The sequence below is a fragment of the Hippopotamus amphibius genome, chromosome 6 (assembly GCF_030028045.1).
Source record: "Hippopotamus amphibius kiboko isolate mHipAmp2 chromosome 6, mHipAmp2.hap2, whole genome shotgun sequence".
In the NCBI taxonomy this organism is placed as follows: Eukaryota; Metazoa; Chordata; class Mammalia; order Artiodactyla; family Hippopotamidae; genus Hippopotamus; species Hippopotamus amphibius.
In genome coordinates, this window is record NC_080191.1 from 154690597 (window position 1) to 154706676 (window position 16080).

General features: G+C 38.1%; 1 long non-coding RNA gene across 1 annotated transcript in view; it reads right to left on the reverse strand.

The window, feature by feature from the left end:
* Window positions 1-16080, reverse strand: part of LOC130855173 (uncharacterized) — a 28444-nt gene that overhangs the window by 4134 nt on the left and 8230 nt on the right. Inside the window, exon 2 of the long non-coding RNA XR_009054240.1 lies at window positions 3211-3356. This is a non-coding gene — a long non-coding RNA (uncharacterized LOC130855173). The remainder of the gene's footprint in view (window positions 1-3210; window positions 3357-16080) is intronic.

Consider the following 16080-nt stretch of genomic DNA (forward strand, 5'->3'; position numbering starts at 1 on the left):
ACCCAGCACAACTTCTCTTACAGAGTAGGCCTTCTGTAAAATTTTGTTGAGTGATTTAGCTGTGCTATGGGAAATCAAGCTTCTGTGTTAGAAGTCTGCTTATGACTGATAAATGTAGGTGCCAATATCTTATTTGTTGTGGTAGCATATGGATAAGACTTGTAAAAGCGGTCAATATGCCAGAATTCCCTCCAAAACAGATTCAAGGTTCATGATGACACATTGTTATGTAATACTAATACAGGCACATGTCCGAGATACTGCAGATTCAGTTCTAGACCATTGCAATAACGCAAGTATCACAATAAAGCGAGTCACGGGAACTTTTTGGTTTCCCAGTACATGTAAAAGTTTAGTTTACATGTAATGCTATATTACGAGTACAACAGCATTTTGTCTAAAAAAGCAATATATATATATATCTTAATTTAAAAATACTTCATTGCTAAAAGTTGCTAACTATCATCTGAGCCGTCCGTGAGTAGTAATCTTTTTGCTGGTGGAGAGTCTTGCCTTGATGTTTTGATGGCCGCTGACTGGTCAGGGTGGTGGTCACTGAAGGTCAGGGTGGTTGTGGCAATTTCTTAAAATAAGACAACAATGAAGTTTGCCACATCTATTGACTCTTCCTTTCACAAATGATTTCTTTGTAGCATGCAACGCTATTTGATAGCATTTTACCCACAGCAGAACTTCTTTCAAAATTGGACAGTCCTTTCAAACGCTACCACTGCTTTATCAACTAAATTTATGTAATATTCTAAATCCTTTGTTGTTGTTTCAACCATCTTCACAGCATTTTCACCAGGAGTAGTCTCCATCTCAAGAAACCACTTTCTTTGCTTATCCATAAAAGGTAGCTCCTCATCCTTAAAGTTTTATCATGACATTGCAGCAATGCAGTCACATTGTCAGGCTCCACTTCTAATTCTAGTTCTCTTGTTATTTTCACCATAACTGCAATTAATTTCTCCACTGAAGTATTGAACCCCTCAAAGTTGTTCATAAGGGTTGGAATCACTTTTTCTGAACTCCTACTAATGTTGATATTTTGACCTATTTCAATGAATCTCAAATGTTCTTAATGGCATCTAGAATGATAAATCCTTTCCAGAAGGTTTTCTACTTACTTCGCTCAGATCTATCACAGGAATCACTCTCTAAGGCAGCTATGGCATTTAAAAAACATATTTCTTAAGCAATAAGACTTGAAAACTGAAATTACTCCTTGACCCATGGGATGCAGAATGGATGTTGTGTTAGTGAACATGGAAACAACATTACCCTGTTGTACATCTCCACTGGAACTCTTGGGTGATCAGCTGCATTGTCAGTGAGCAGTAATATTTTGAAAGAAATCTTTTTTTTTTCTGAACATCAGGTTTCAACACTGGTCTTAAAATATTCAGTAAACCATGTTGCAAACAGATGTGCTGTCATCCAGGCTTTGTTGTTCCACTTATGGAGCACAGGCAGAATATATTTATCATAATTCTTAAGGGCCCTAGGATTTGGGGAATGTTAAATGAGCATTGGCTTCAACTTAAAGTTACCAGCTGCATAGCCCCTAACAAGAGAGTCACCGTGTCCTTTGAAGCTTTGAATCCAGGCATTGACTTCTCCTCTCAAGCTATGAAAGTCCTAGATGGCATCGTCTTCCAATATAAGGCTGTTTTATCTATGTTGAAAATCTGTTTAGAATAGCCACCTCCGTGGATCTCCCGGATAACTTATGTTACAGCTTCTGCATCAGCACTTGAAGCTTCACCTTGCACTTTTATGTTATAGAGGTGGCTTCTTTCCTTAAAACTCTTTCTTCTAGCTTCAAACTTTTCTTCTGCAGCTTCCTTACCTCTCTCAGCTTTCATTGAATTGAAGAGAGTTAGGGCTTAGCACTGGATTAAGCTTTGGCTTAAGGGAGTATTTCAGCTGGTTGGATCTTCTATCCAGACTGCTAAAACTTCCCCCATATCAGCAATAAGATGGTTTTACTTTCTTATCATTCATGTGTTCACTGGAGTAGCACTTTTAATTTCCTTCAAGAACTTTTTCATAAGTTAGCTAACTGGTACAAGAGGCCTAGCTTTTGGCCTATCCTATCAACATGCCTCTCTCACTAAGTTTAATCATTTCTAGCTTTCGATTTAGAATGAGAGATATGCAATTCTTCCTTTCACTTGAACATTTAGTGGCCATTGTAGGGTTATTAACTTGCCTAATTTCAATATTATTGTATCTCAGGGAATAAGGAGCCCTGAGGAAAAGGAGAGAGACTAGGGAATGGCCAGTCCATGGAACAGTAGGAATACACACAACATTTATCCATTAAGTTTGCCATCTTACATGTGCATGGTTTGTGGTGCCCCAAAATAATTACAGTAGTAACATCAAAGATCACTAATCACAGATCACCACAACAAATATAATAATAATAACAAAGTTTGAAATATTGTGAGAATTACCGAAATGTGACACAGAGACATGGAGCAAACCAATACTATTGGAAAAATAGCTCCAATAGACTTACTCGACACAGGGTTGCCACAAGCCTTCAATTTGTAAAAAAAAAAAAAATGCCATGTCTGCAGAAGGCAATAAAATAAGATATGCCTGTAATAAGGAGAAATATGAGGTGGAGAAGGAGAAGCAGAAAAGGAAAAAAAGAATGAGAATAAAGAAGGAGAAAGGAGAGAATAGGGGAAGCAGATGGAGAAGAAGAGGATAAAAGACAGGGAACACAGTACCAGGCACTATTCTAAGCAACTTATTTCATTAAATCTTTACAACACCCCAGGGTAGGGTCTATTATTATTCCAATTTTACAAAAGAGGCTCTTAACATTTGAAAAACATACTCAAAGCGACAGACAGTAGGAGATGGAGTCTACAATGATTCCACTGACCTTTAGCTTTGTCTGAAAACTACCATCAGACTAATTCAACATTCAATCCACTAGCTATACAAATAATATGTAGGTTTTCTTAACACAGCCTTATAACACCTTGGTTTATCTATCATACAGCTTTAGGAACAGAAGAATTCAAATAAAACAGTATAGAGACACCACTGAGTACTTGTAACATACTATATTAGAAATCTTTGCCAAAGATGGTATGGATTAAGGAATTTGAGTACTGATGATAGTTGATGATATCATAAGCAAAAGAAACAAAGGCCTCTAAAATATATTCATACATCTCTTTCTCTTACAGGGTATTTAATTTTTTCCTTTTACTTTGCTTTTCTTGATTCCTGTAGCAGACGTTAGCTGTTTGTTTGCCTCCTCTCCCCTGACTTCATGCCTCATGCCCAGAATCTGTATTTCCTTCCATCTCTTTGGCTTTTTGTCAACTATTCTGAAAAAAAAAAAAAATTCAAAAGAATTAGAGACAATGTAGTGAGGAAAAGAAAACTTAAAATAAGCAAATAAAGATTACTAATGTCCTATGAAATTACAGAAAGTAGGGCATCTGAAACAAGAACAGGATGCTGTAAAAAGGAACATTCAGAGTCAAGATATGTTAGTTATCTGCTACTGCATGACAAATTACCCCCAAACTAAGCAACTTACAACAAACATTTACTATCTTACACAGTGTCTGTGAGTCATGAATTTGGGAGCAAATTAGCTGCATCGTTCTGGCTCAGAGCCTCTCATGAGATTGCAGTCAAGCTTGTCAGCTGGGGTTGCAGTTTTCTGAAGCCTTGACAGGGGCTGGAAGATCTTCCTTCACATGGCTCATTGCAAAGTCGTTGGCAGGAAACTTTAATTTTTCACTGCACAGAAGTCTCTGTAACACTATTGTGTGTTCTCACATGGCAACTGGCTTCCTCCAGAGCAAGTAATCCAAAGAAAGAGCAATAAGAAAGCCACACTGCCTTTTATGACCTGGAATCCAAAAGTCACACACTCTCACTTGCACTTTTTTTTCTAATCATTAGAAGTAAGTCACTAAGTCCAGCCCATACTCAAAAGGAAGATTATTAGGCTTTACTTTTAGATGGGTGCATCAAAGAATTTGTGGAAATACTTTAACCCACCACAGAAGAAAAAAAATAGCTCCAGGAAATTATAAATACGATCAAAGCATGACCATCAAAATAAAAATTTAGTAGACACATTAAAAGGTAAAGTTAAGCTGACAAAAAGTCAGAGATGGTTATTCTCAGAAAAATGGTAAGAAAAATAGAGCTTTAATCCAGATGCTCAAATTTCCAACTAATTGTAATTTCAGGAAGAGAAAACAAAGGAAATAAAAGGGAAGATAAGTTAAATTAAAATTTTTCTCAGAATTGAAGGACACACATCTCTAACTTTGTAAAAGAACTTCCCCACTGCCTAGCACAAAGCATGAAAAATGACCCAAACCAAAACATAACACTAGAAATAAAAAGGAGATCCTAAAATCTTCCAGAGCAGATTTTTTTTTTAATTACAAGTTTCCAAGAACTACCCAACTGGTAATTAAATTCAATGCATTTGCATGGGATCAAAAGTCTTTATTTAGTTCCTCAAGTGTTTTTAAAAATTAGTCAAGTTTGGAAACCATTGGTTTAAAGAGTTCTGAGGAAAGTGATATAAACATTTTCATATTGAAGTATCACTTTTCTCTAAAATTGTTGGACATATGTTTCCAATACTCTGCTATAAACAAATCTGGTTTTTTTGTGGGTAGCAGAATTATCCTCATTTTATAGAATCATGGTGGAAAGAGAAAAAAAGAATTTCTAAAGCACACCTTAAACTAAATTTTAGTTCCATGTAACCTTCTTCTCAGATTTACACACAAGGAATGGAAACCTGTTTTCTAACAGCATTAAAGAAAGAATAAAAGGAAATGACTTAAACTATAGCAAAATAGCCCTAGGGTAAGGAAGTTTCCTGACATTGAGATTTGTCAAACACTAACATGGTTTTCTAGGGATGTTATGAAATATTCACCTTGGAGAGTTTTTAGAGAATGTTTGCCATCTGTCTGAGTCTAGAGTATAAGCCTGAAGGAAATAAGATGGTTGGGAAGACTAAATACATTTGTTTATTCAGTAAGTTCTTGTTGAACTCCTGCTAAGGGTCTGGCATGGTGTTAGGTGTTGCGGGGCGGGGTGGGGGTGGGGGGCTGTATTTTAAGACAGCATTTTTCAAATTTATTCGATCATGGAATACTTCTCAAATGAAAGTTTGTGAATAGGTCTCCAACAAGAGGAACTTCTAACATATAATTCTTATTTGCATAAAAAGAAAACAAAAAAAGTCTCACAGATTAATTGCTGCAAGAAAATAAAAATAATTATTAATAAAATCTATCAAGCTTAACCAGCTTTCATTTCATATTCTTATTACAAAATGATACATATTTATAAATTACATTTATACACATTTACATAAAATTGTTAACTGTAACTTTTTCAGAACTTGCAGTTCATCAAAGTGATGAGTACAAGACACAAATCTGCCCTTTTCTATAGTCAATTAGAAATGTAGAGCACTGAAAAAAGATGGCAGAGGAGTAAGACGTGGAGATCACCTTCCTCCCCACAAATACATCAAGAATACATCTACTTGTGGAAAAACTCCTAGGGGACACCTTCGGAATGCCAGCAAGGGATCTTAGACCTCCAGAAAGGCAAGAAAATTCCCACATAACTGGGTAGCACAAAAGAAAATAGGGGGGAAAAGAAGAGATAAAGTAATCCTGAGGAGATGTGCCCCTCTGGGAGGGAGCTGTGAAGGGGGGAAAGCTTCCACACACTGGGAAGCCCCCTCACTGGTGGGGACGGACAGGGGGAGCTTCAGAGCCCCTAGAGAAGAGAGCAACAACAGTTGTGCAGAGGGCAGAGCAGAAAGATTCCTGCACTGAGGATTCAGGCAGCACCCTCCAGCCAGAGACACTGGTCTGCTCACCTGCAGCGGTGGGTGGGGGCTGGGCACTAAGGCTTGGGCTTTGGAGAACAGACACCAGGGAGAGAACTGGCGCTGGCTGCAAGAAAACAGCCTGGGGCGGGGGTGGGGGGGGGGGTGGGGGGGAATGAGCCACAACTAGCTGGGAGGGAGTTTGGGAGAAAGCCTGGACCTGATGGAGAAGCAGAAGACCTTTGTTTCGGGGTGCTCGAGAGGAGCTTGCTACTCTGTGAATTCACAGGCTACAGAGTGGCGCCTGTGCCAGCACCACCTGCGACCCGTGGCTGCTAAATTGAAACACAGAGCCTGTCGCCACCACCGCGCCCGCCGCATCACCTGCCGCCATTGCTGCCAAGGGTCGTATGTGTAGGGCAGGTCATTGGCCACATCCTCCCAGCAGGGGGTGCAGCCTGCCAGCGTGGGGGTCCTGCGTTTGGGACCAGCTTCCCTGGGAAAGCACATGGCACACCTCAAGCTCATGCCGACCTCTGCGGCTGCAAGCACTCCCGCAAATTTCAATTAGACTGCCAAACCCCTCTCTCTCCCCGACCTGAATTTGCAAGTGAGCCCCAATCACCCTCTTTTGCCCCCTCTTGCCTAGGCAGGGAACTGACTCCTGAGAGCAGCCCACACAGAAAGAAGGGACCAAAACCAAAACTGATCCCAGAGGACTGCAGGACCAAAGAAGAGAAAAGTAAACAGCCACAGGAGGAGCAGATTTAATACCCACAATAGGCTTGATAGACTCTGCATCTGTGGATCACCTGAATAAGTGAGTGTTTCTACAATAGAGACTGTAGACTTAGGGGACAACTGTGGACTGTGGGGGCAAATACATGCAGGACTAATACCAGATTACACTCTGAGCTCTCCACAGTCCTCCCCACAGCAGGTGCAGAGACCTACTTAGAAGTATTGGAGGACTTCCTGGTATGTTTGACTTGTTCCCGGTTTTATGTATTTGTTAGTTTAATCTTTACTATATACACTTGTATGTGGGTTTGTATATGGGTTTGATTACTCTCTTCTTTGTTTTCTCTCTTTCTCTTTTCTTCATTTTCTCTTCTTCTCTTTTTGCAAGTGCAAGTGTGAACATCTCCTTGTGGGATTTTGACTGCTTAGAGTTGCTTTTACCACCTCTCTTGGGAATTTGTCTGTCCTTTCCCTTTCTTACTTTTTTTCTTTTCCCTCTCTCTACCTCTTTTTTCTCTGTGCTGTGCAGCTTCAAGGGGCTTGGTGCCCCAACCGGGGGTCAGACCTGGACCTCTGAGGCAGCAGAGCTGAGTCCAGGATGTTGGACCACCAGAGAACTCCCAACCTCATGGAATATTAATCAGCAAGTGCTCTCCCAGAGGTCTCATTCTCAACACTAAGATCCAAATCCAACCAAAGGCCAGCAAGCTCCAGTGCTGGATACCTCAAGCCAAACAACTAGCAAGACAGGAACATAACCTCACCCATTAGCAGACAGACAGCCACAGCCATACTCAGCCCACAGACACACCCAAACACACCAACAGACGTGGCCCTGCACAACAGGAGGTTAAGATCCAGCTCCACACACAAGAACACAGGCACCAGTCCCCCCCACCAAGAAGCCTACACAACCCACTAGACCAACCTCCCCACTGGGAACAGACAACAGAGTTAAAAAGAACTACGACCCTGCAGCCTAAAGAAAGACCCCAAACACAGTAAGTTAAACAAAATGAGAAAATCTTTATTCAGCTGATGAAGGAACAAGGTAAAACCCCACAAGACCAGGAAAATGAAGAAAAGATAGCCAGTCTACCTGAAAAAGAATTCAGAATAATGATAGTAAAGATGATCCAAGATTTAAGAAATAGTACTGAGGCACAGATGGAGCAAATGAAAGAAATGTTTAACAAGGAGCTGGAAGAAGTAAAGAGCAAACAGTGATGAACAACACAATAACTGAACTTAAAAATACTCTAGAAGGAATGCAGAGCGGAATAACTGAGACAGAAGAACGGATAAGTTACCTGGAAGATAGAATGATGGAAATAACCAACATGGAGCAGAATAAAGAAAAAAGAATGAAAAGAATTGAGGACAGTCTCAGAGACCTCTGGGACAACATTAAACATACTAACATTTGAATTATAAGCATCCCAGAAGAAGAGAAAAAGAAAGGGTCTGAGAAAATATTTGAAGAGATTATAGTTGAAACTTCCCCAACATGGGAAAGGAAATAGTAAATCAAGTCCAAGAAGTGCAGAGTCCCATTCAGAATAAACCCAAGGAGAAATGCACTGAGGCACATATTAATCAAACTAATGAAAATTAAACACAAAGAAAGATATTAAAAGCAGGAAGAGAAAAGCAACAAATAACATATAAGGGAAAACCCATAAGGATAACAGCTGATCTTTCTGCAGAAACTCTGCAGGCCAGAAAGGAGTGGCAGGATATACTGAAAGTCCTGAAAGAGAAAAACTGACAGCCAAGAATACTCTACCCAGCAAGAATCTCATTCAGATTCGATGGAGAAATCAAAAGCTTTATAGACAAGCAAAAGTTAAGAGAATTCAGCACCACCAAACCAGTCTTACAACAATTGCTAAAGGAACTTTTCTAAGCAGGAAACATAAGAGAAGGAAAAGACCTACAAAAACAAACCCAAAACAATTAAGAAAACGGTAATAGGAATATACATGTCAATAATTACCTTAAATGTAAATGGATTAAATACTCCAACCAAAAGACACAGACTGGCTGAATGGATGCAAAAACAAGACCCTTATATATGCTGTCTACAAGAAACCCACCTCAGACCTAGGGACACATACAGACTGAAAGTAAGGGGAAGGAAAAAGATATTCCATGCAAATGGAAGTCAAAGAAAGGTGAAACAGCAATACTCATATCAGACAAATTAGACTTTAAAGTAAAGACTATTACAAGAGACAAGGAAGGACCCTACATAATGATCAAGGGATCAATCCAAGAAGAAGATACAACAATTGTAAATATCTATGTACCCAACATAGGAGTACCTCAATACATAAGGCAAATGCTAACAGCCATAAAAGGGGACATCGACAGTAACACAATAATAGGAGGAGACTTTAACACCCCACTTACACCAATGGACACATCATCCAAACAGAAAATAAATAAGGACACACAAGCTTTAAATGACACATTAGACCATCTCGACTTAATTGATATTTATAGGATATTCCACCCAAAACTGGCAGAATACACTTTCTTCTCAAGTGCACACGGAACATTCTCCAGGATAGATCGCATCTTGGGTCACAAATCAAGTCTCGGTAAATTCAAGAAAATTGAAACCGTATCAAGCATTTTCTCTGACCACAATGCCATGAGACTAAATATCAATTACCTGAAAAAAACTGTAAAAAATACAACCACGTGGAGGCTAAACAATACGCTATTAAACAACCAAGAAATCACTGAAGAAATCAGAGGAAATCAAAAAATACCTAGAAACAAATGACAATGAAAACACAACAACCCAAAATCTATGGGATGCAGCAAAAGCAGTTCTAAGAGGGAAGTTTATAGCAATACAATCCTACCTCAAGAAACAAGAAAAATCTTGAATAAACAACTTAAACTTACACTTAAAACAATTAGAGAAAGAGGAACAAAACAAACCCCAAAGTGAGCAGAAGGAAAGAAACCATAAAGATCAGATCAGAAATAAATGAAAAAGGAAGGAAACAATAGCAAAGATCAATGAAACTAAAAGCTGGTTCCTTGAGAAGATAAACAAAATTGATAAACCATTAGCCAGACTCATCAGGAAAAAAAGGGAGAAGACGCAAATCAACAGAATTAGAAATGAAAAAGGAGAAGTAACAACTGACACTGCAGAAATACAAAAGATCCTGAGAGACTACTACAAGCAACTACATGCCAATAAATTGGATAACCTGGAAGAAATTCTAAGAAAAGCACAATCTTCCAAGACTGAACCAGGAAGAAATAGAAAATATGAACAGGCCAATCACAAGTATGGAAATTGAAACTGTGATTAAAAATCTCCCAACAAACAAAAGCCCAGGTCCAGATGGTTTCACAGGCGAATTCTATCAAATTTAGAGAAGAGCTAACATATATCCTTCTCAAACTCTTCCAAAATAGCAGAAAGAGGAACACTCCCAAACTCACTCTACGAGGCCACCATCACCCTTGATACCAAAACCAGGCAAAGATGTCACAAAAAAAGAAAATTACAGGCCAATATCATTGATAACTATAGATGCAAACATCCTCAACAAAATACTAGCAAACAGAATCCAACAGCACATTAGAAAGATCACACACCATGATCAAGTGGGGTTTATCCCTGGAATGCAAGGATCCTTCAATATATGCAAATCAATCAATGTGATACATTGTATTAACAAATTGAAAGATAAAAACCATATGATCATCTCAATAGATGCAGAAAAAGCTTTTGACAAAATTCAACATCCATTTATGATAAAAACTCTCTAGAAAGTGGGCATAGAAGTTACCGCAACATAATCAAAGCCATATATGAGAAACCAACAGCCAACATCATTCTAAAAAGTGAAAAACTGAAAGCATTCCCTCTAAGGACAGGAATAAGACAAGGGTGCCCACTCTCACCACTATTATTCAACATAGTTTTGGAAGTTTTAGCCACAGAAATCAGAGAAGAAAATGAAATAAAAGGAATCCAAATTGGAAAAGAAGAAGTAAAATTGTCACTCTTTGCAGATGACATGATATTATACATAGAAAACCCTAAGATTCTACCAGAATGCTGCTGGCACTAATCAATGAATTTAGTAAAGTAGCAGGATACAAAATTAATGCACAGAAATCTCTTGCATTCCTATACATTAACAAGGAAGGAGCAGAAAGAGAAATTAAGGAAACTCTCCCATTTACCATTGCAACGAAAAGAATACCTAGGAATAAATCTGCCTAAAGAGGCAAAAGACCTGCATGCAGAAAACAATAAGACACTGATGAAAGACATCAAAGACGATACAAACAGATGGAGGGACATACCATGTTCTTGGATTGGAAGAATCAATGTTGTGAAAATCACTACTACCCAAAGCAATTCACAGATTCAATGCAATCCCTATCAAATTATGAATGGCATTTTTCACAGAATTAGAACAAGAAATTTTATGATTTGTATGGAAACGCAAAAGACCCTGAATAGCCAAAGCCATCTTGAGAAGGAAAGACGGAGCTGGTAGAATCAGGCTCCCTGATTTCAAACTAAACTACAAGGCTACAGTGATCAAGACAGTATGGTACTGGCACAATAACAGAAATATAGATCAATGGAACAGAATAGAGAGCCCAGAAATAAATCCATGCACATATGGGCACCTTATCTTTGACAAAGGAGCCAAGAATATACAATGGAAAAAAGACAGCCTCTTCAGTAAGTGGTGCTGGGAAAATTGGACAGCAACATGTAAAAGAATGAAATGAGAACACTTCCTAACACCATACACAAAAATAAACTCAAAATGGATTAAAGACCTAAATGTAAGGCCAGACACTATAAAACTCCTAGAGGAAAACATAGGCAGAACACTGTATGACATCCATCAAAGCAAGATCCTTTTTGACCAACCTCTTAGAATAACGGAAATAAATAAGAATAAACAAGAATAAACAAATGGGACCTAATGAAACTTAAAAGCTTTTGCATAGCAAAGGAAACCATAAACAAGATAAGAAGACAGCTCTCAGAATGGGAGAAAATATTTGCCAATGAAACAATGGACAAAGGATTAATCTCCCAAAATATACAAGCAGTTTATGCAGTTTAATACCTAAAAAGCAAATAACCCAATCCACAAATGGGTGGAAGACCTGAATAGACATTTCTCCAAAGAAGACATGCAGATAGCCAACAAACACATGAAAAGATGCTCAACATCACTAATCATTAGAGAAATGCAAGTCAAAGCCACAATGAGGTATCACCTCACACTGGTCAGAATGGCCATCAGCAAAAAAATCTAGGAACAATAAATGCTGGAGAGGGTGCTGAGAAAGGGGATCCCTCCTGCACTACTGGTGGGAATGTAAGTTGGTACAGCCACTATGGAAAATAGTATGGAGGTTCCTTAAAAAACTACAAATAGAACTACCATATGATCCAGTAATCCCACTCCTGGGCATATACCCTGAGAAAACCATAATCCGAAAAGAAACGTACCACAATGTTCATTGCAGCACTATTTACAACAGCCAGGACATGGAAGCAACCTAAATGCCCATCAACAGATGAATGGATAAAGACGATGTGGCACATATATACAATGGAGTATTACTCAGCCATAAAAAGGAATGAAATTGAGATATTTGTAGTGAGGTGGATGGACCTAGAGTCTGTCATACAAAGTATGAAGTAAGCCAGAAAGAGAAAAACAAATACTGTATGCTAACTCATATATATGGAATCTAAAAAAATGGTACTGATGAACCCAGTGACAAGGCAAGAATAGAGATGCAGATACAGAGAACGGACTTGAGGACACGGGGCGGGGCGGGGGGGGGGGCGAAGGGGAAGCTGGGACGAAGTGAGAGAGTAGCATTAACATATATACACTACCAAATGTAAAATAGATAGCTAGTGGGAAGCTGCTGCATAAAACAGGGAGATCAACTCCATGAGGGGTGATGACTTAGAGGGGTGGAACAGGGAGAGTGGGAGGGAGTCGAGGGAGGGAGGGGATATGGAGATATATGTATAAATTCAGCTGATTCACTTTGTTGTACAACAAAAACTGGCACAATAGTTTAAGGAATTATATTCGAATAAAGAGCTTAAAAAATAAATTAAAAAAAAAAAGAAACGTAATGGGGGGAATTGGAGTAGAGGTCTATCCCACAGAGCAGTCAAAAAGATGAAATATCTATCAATACAATTATAGGAAACATACAAGCTTTATAAGAAGAACCTGGTAGTAATTTACTGAAATATATCAAAGAACACTTGAATAAATGGAGAATGCAAGACTCAGTATCATAGAAATATTATTTCCTCTTAAGTTAACCTATAGATTCAATCCAATGTTATACAAATTTCCATGTATGTGGATGGGTAGGTGAGTTAATATAAGATGGAAACTGATTATGAGTTCATCAGGAAGGATAAATACATTAAAATGGAAAGAAATGGATGGCACATTGATCGTAGAAGTTTAATTCCTCTTCTTCCAAAGTCCCACCTAAAAATGACATTAAATGGATTCTTTAAAAAGATAAATAAACTCCCAGGGAAAAAGAGGACAATGGCAAATTATACCAGCAAATCTGGGGAAGATGGAAAACAAACAGAGATGATAACAGAAAAGAGGATGCAACAAGATAAGATGCCTGTCAAAGAAAAGCATGTTGATTTACCTCACTGAATCCCTGACAAGCTCAAAATATGGATGAATCAGACCCTAGTTGTGGGGATGAGAGGCAGGGATGAAAACAGAGAAATTGGTCAAAAGTTTGTATGCAAAATGACTGGAATGACAGGTTCCCTCCTCAATTCAGCACACCCAAATCACTACCCTCTCTGAAGAAACTGAAATCAGAAAGTCTATGCTTAGACAAGACAGGCACAGTAAAGAGTAGGAGAGAAGTATGCTGTAAAAACCTGAATTCTGAGTAGTGAGGAGCCAGGATCCTTCCTTCATCCTAGGAATCCCAAGGATCAGACACATATCTCAGAAGCAGAAGACTAAAGGATCCTTTTTTTGAAAGAAACTAAATGGCTCTGGGACAATTACTTACTAGCATAACGTGTTAGGGATTCTAACAGCTGAATCACCCTACCATGAAGCCTACCACTCAGCTTTTTTAGCACCTCATTCTAAAATATAAATGGATAATCTGGGTCACCAAACATTTGAGGAAAGTCTCTAACATGTAATACTGAAACAAACAAAACAGGGGTGGGGAGTGAGTGAGGGGAAGGAACCCCAATCCAGAAGCAAGAAAATATACAAATGAAAACATCTAGACATTTTGTTATGCTCATTGGTGGGTACAGGGACAACATTTTTTTAAGGATAGGATTTCATTTTAAGTAACAATCAGAGTATAAGAAATAGCCCTGGAAATTTTAGAACATAATCATAAAAACTAAAAACTCAATAGAGGGATCAGATTGATATACTCCAGATGATACAGCAAAGGGAAGATTAAAGAGACAAACTATAGTGCAGATAATATTAACAAAAACAAAAAGAAGAATGATACAGGAGGTACAAATATATGAATAAAGAGAATTCCAAAAGAAGAAAATGGAAGAAAGAAAATAATCAAAATAAGTTTTTCTAAAGGACAAGAATTCCCCAATTAATAGAATCTACTGAGTACCCAGGAGTGTGAATAAAGAAAAACTACACCAGTATCATTAAACCCCAGTACCAAAAATCATAAAATTATGGTACACTTAGAACAGAGAATTTAGAAGCTCTCAGAGAGAAAAAACAGATCACTTAAAAGTAAATGCAACAATTAATTTAGATCATTTCAAAATGGTGACAATTGAGTCTGGCAAGAATCAACAAAAATTCTAAAACTAGTAGGTGAAGTAATTTGATAACAGAATAATTATACAGTCAAGAATTTCCACATATGTTATTTATTCATCTTAAAAGGAAAAATAGTAAGTTGTAGTGGAGAAATTTGGCAGATATCATTTTAACCAAGTGAGCAAAGTTAATATCACATGGTGGTTGCCAAGGTGGGGAGAGTGTTAGGGGAAGGATGAAGTGGGAGGTTGGGGTTAGCAGATGTAAGCTTTTATATACAGACTGGATAAACAACAAGGTCCTGCTGTATAGCACAGAGAACTATATTCAACATCCTACGATAAACCATAATGGAAAAGAATATTAAAAAAGAATGTATATATATGTATGTGTAACCGAATCACTTTGCTGTACAGCAGTAATTAACACAACATTGTAGATAAACTATACGTCAATAAAAAAGTTAATATCACAAATAATAGGGCAAACTGACATCATACATCTCCTGATAAAATGTATTGAAAAGAACATATCAACATTCATGCAGTATTCCTGCCAAAAATGTATAACCTGAACCTAAGCATGACAAAACATCAGACAACCCCAAACTGAGGGACATTCTGCAAAATAACCGGCCTGTTGTTTTCAGAAATGTCAATGACATAAAAGACAAAGAAAGTCTGAGGAACTTTTCAATATTAAAGAGATATAAAAACTTGGAAACTGAATGCAGTGTGTAACCCTGGATTGGATTCTGGTCATTTTTCAAAATATTACAAAGGACATTATTAGGATAATTGGTGAAGTTTTAATAAAATCTGTAGATAAAAGTATTATAACAAAGTTAAATTTCCAGATTTTCATTTCACTGTTGTTATTTAAGTGAATGTCTTTGTTCTTCTGAAATACACACATCAATATTTAATGGTAAAGGGATGTGTTCTGTGAAATTTACTCACAGTGGCTCCAAAAAGATGGGGATTAGAATGGTACCTAATTTCATGATAGCAACATAGTTAGAAGCCAATGGAGCAACGCTCTTAAATTCATAGGGAACATGATTTCCCTCGCAGAATACCATTACTCAGCTGTATTGTCAGTTTTCTATTGCTTCATAACAAATTACCATAATTCCAGTCACCCATTTATTATCTCATAACTTCTGTGGGTTAGAAGTCTGAGCACAGAGTAGTTGGCTTTTTTGTTCAGGGTCTTAACAAAGCTGTAATCAAAGTGTCAGCTAAAGCTGTGCTCTCATCTGGAACTTGAAGTCCTCTCCCAATCTCATCTGAGTTGTTGGCAGAAGTCAGTTCCTTGAAGTTGAATGAGAGAAGTCCTTGTTTTCTTGCTGTCAGCCTGGGACTGCTCTCAGCTCCTAGTGGCTTCCCCTCATGTCATTGCCATATGGCTCCCTCCTCTCGCAACATAGAAATTTGCTTCATCTTCAAGGCCAACAGGAGAATATCTCTCTGATGTTTTACCTTCTGTTGAAGGATTCACCTAATTACATAAGGCTCAATCAGGATAATCCCTCTTTTTATTAACTCAAAGTCAACTTATTAGTAAGTAACTCATGGGAATAACACCCCATCATAAGTACTAGTAGCATCCACACTCAATAGAAGGGTATTATGCATCGAAGAGGGAATCTTGAGG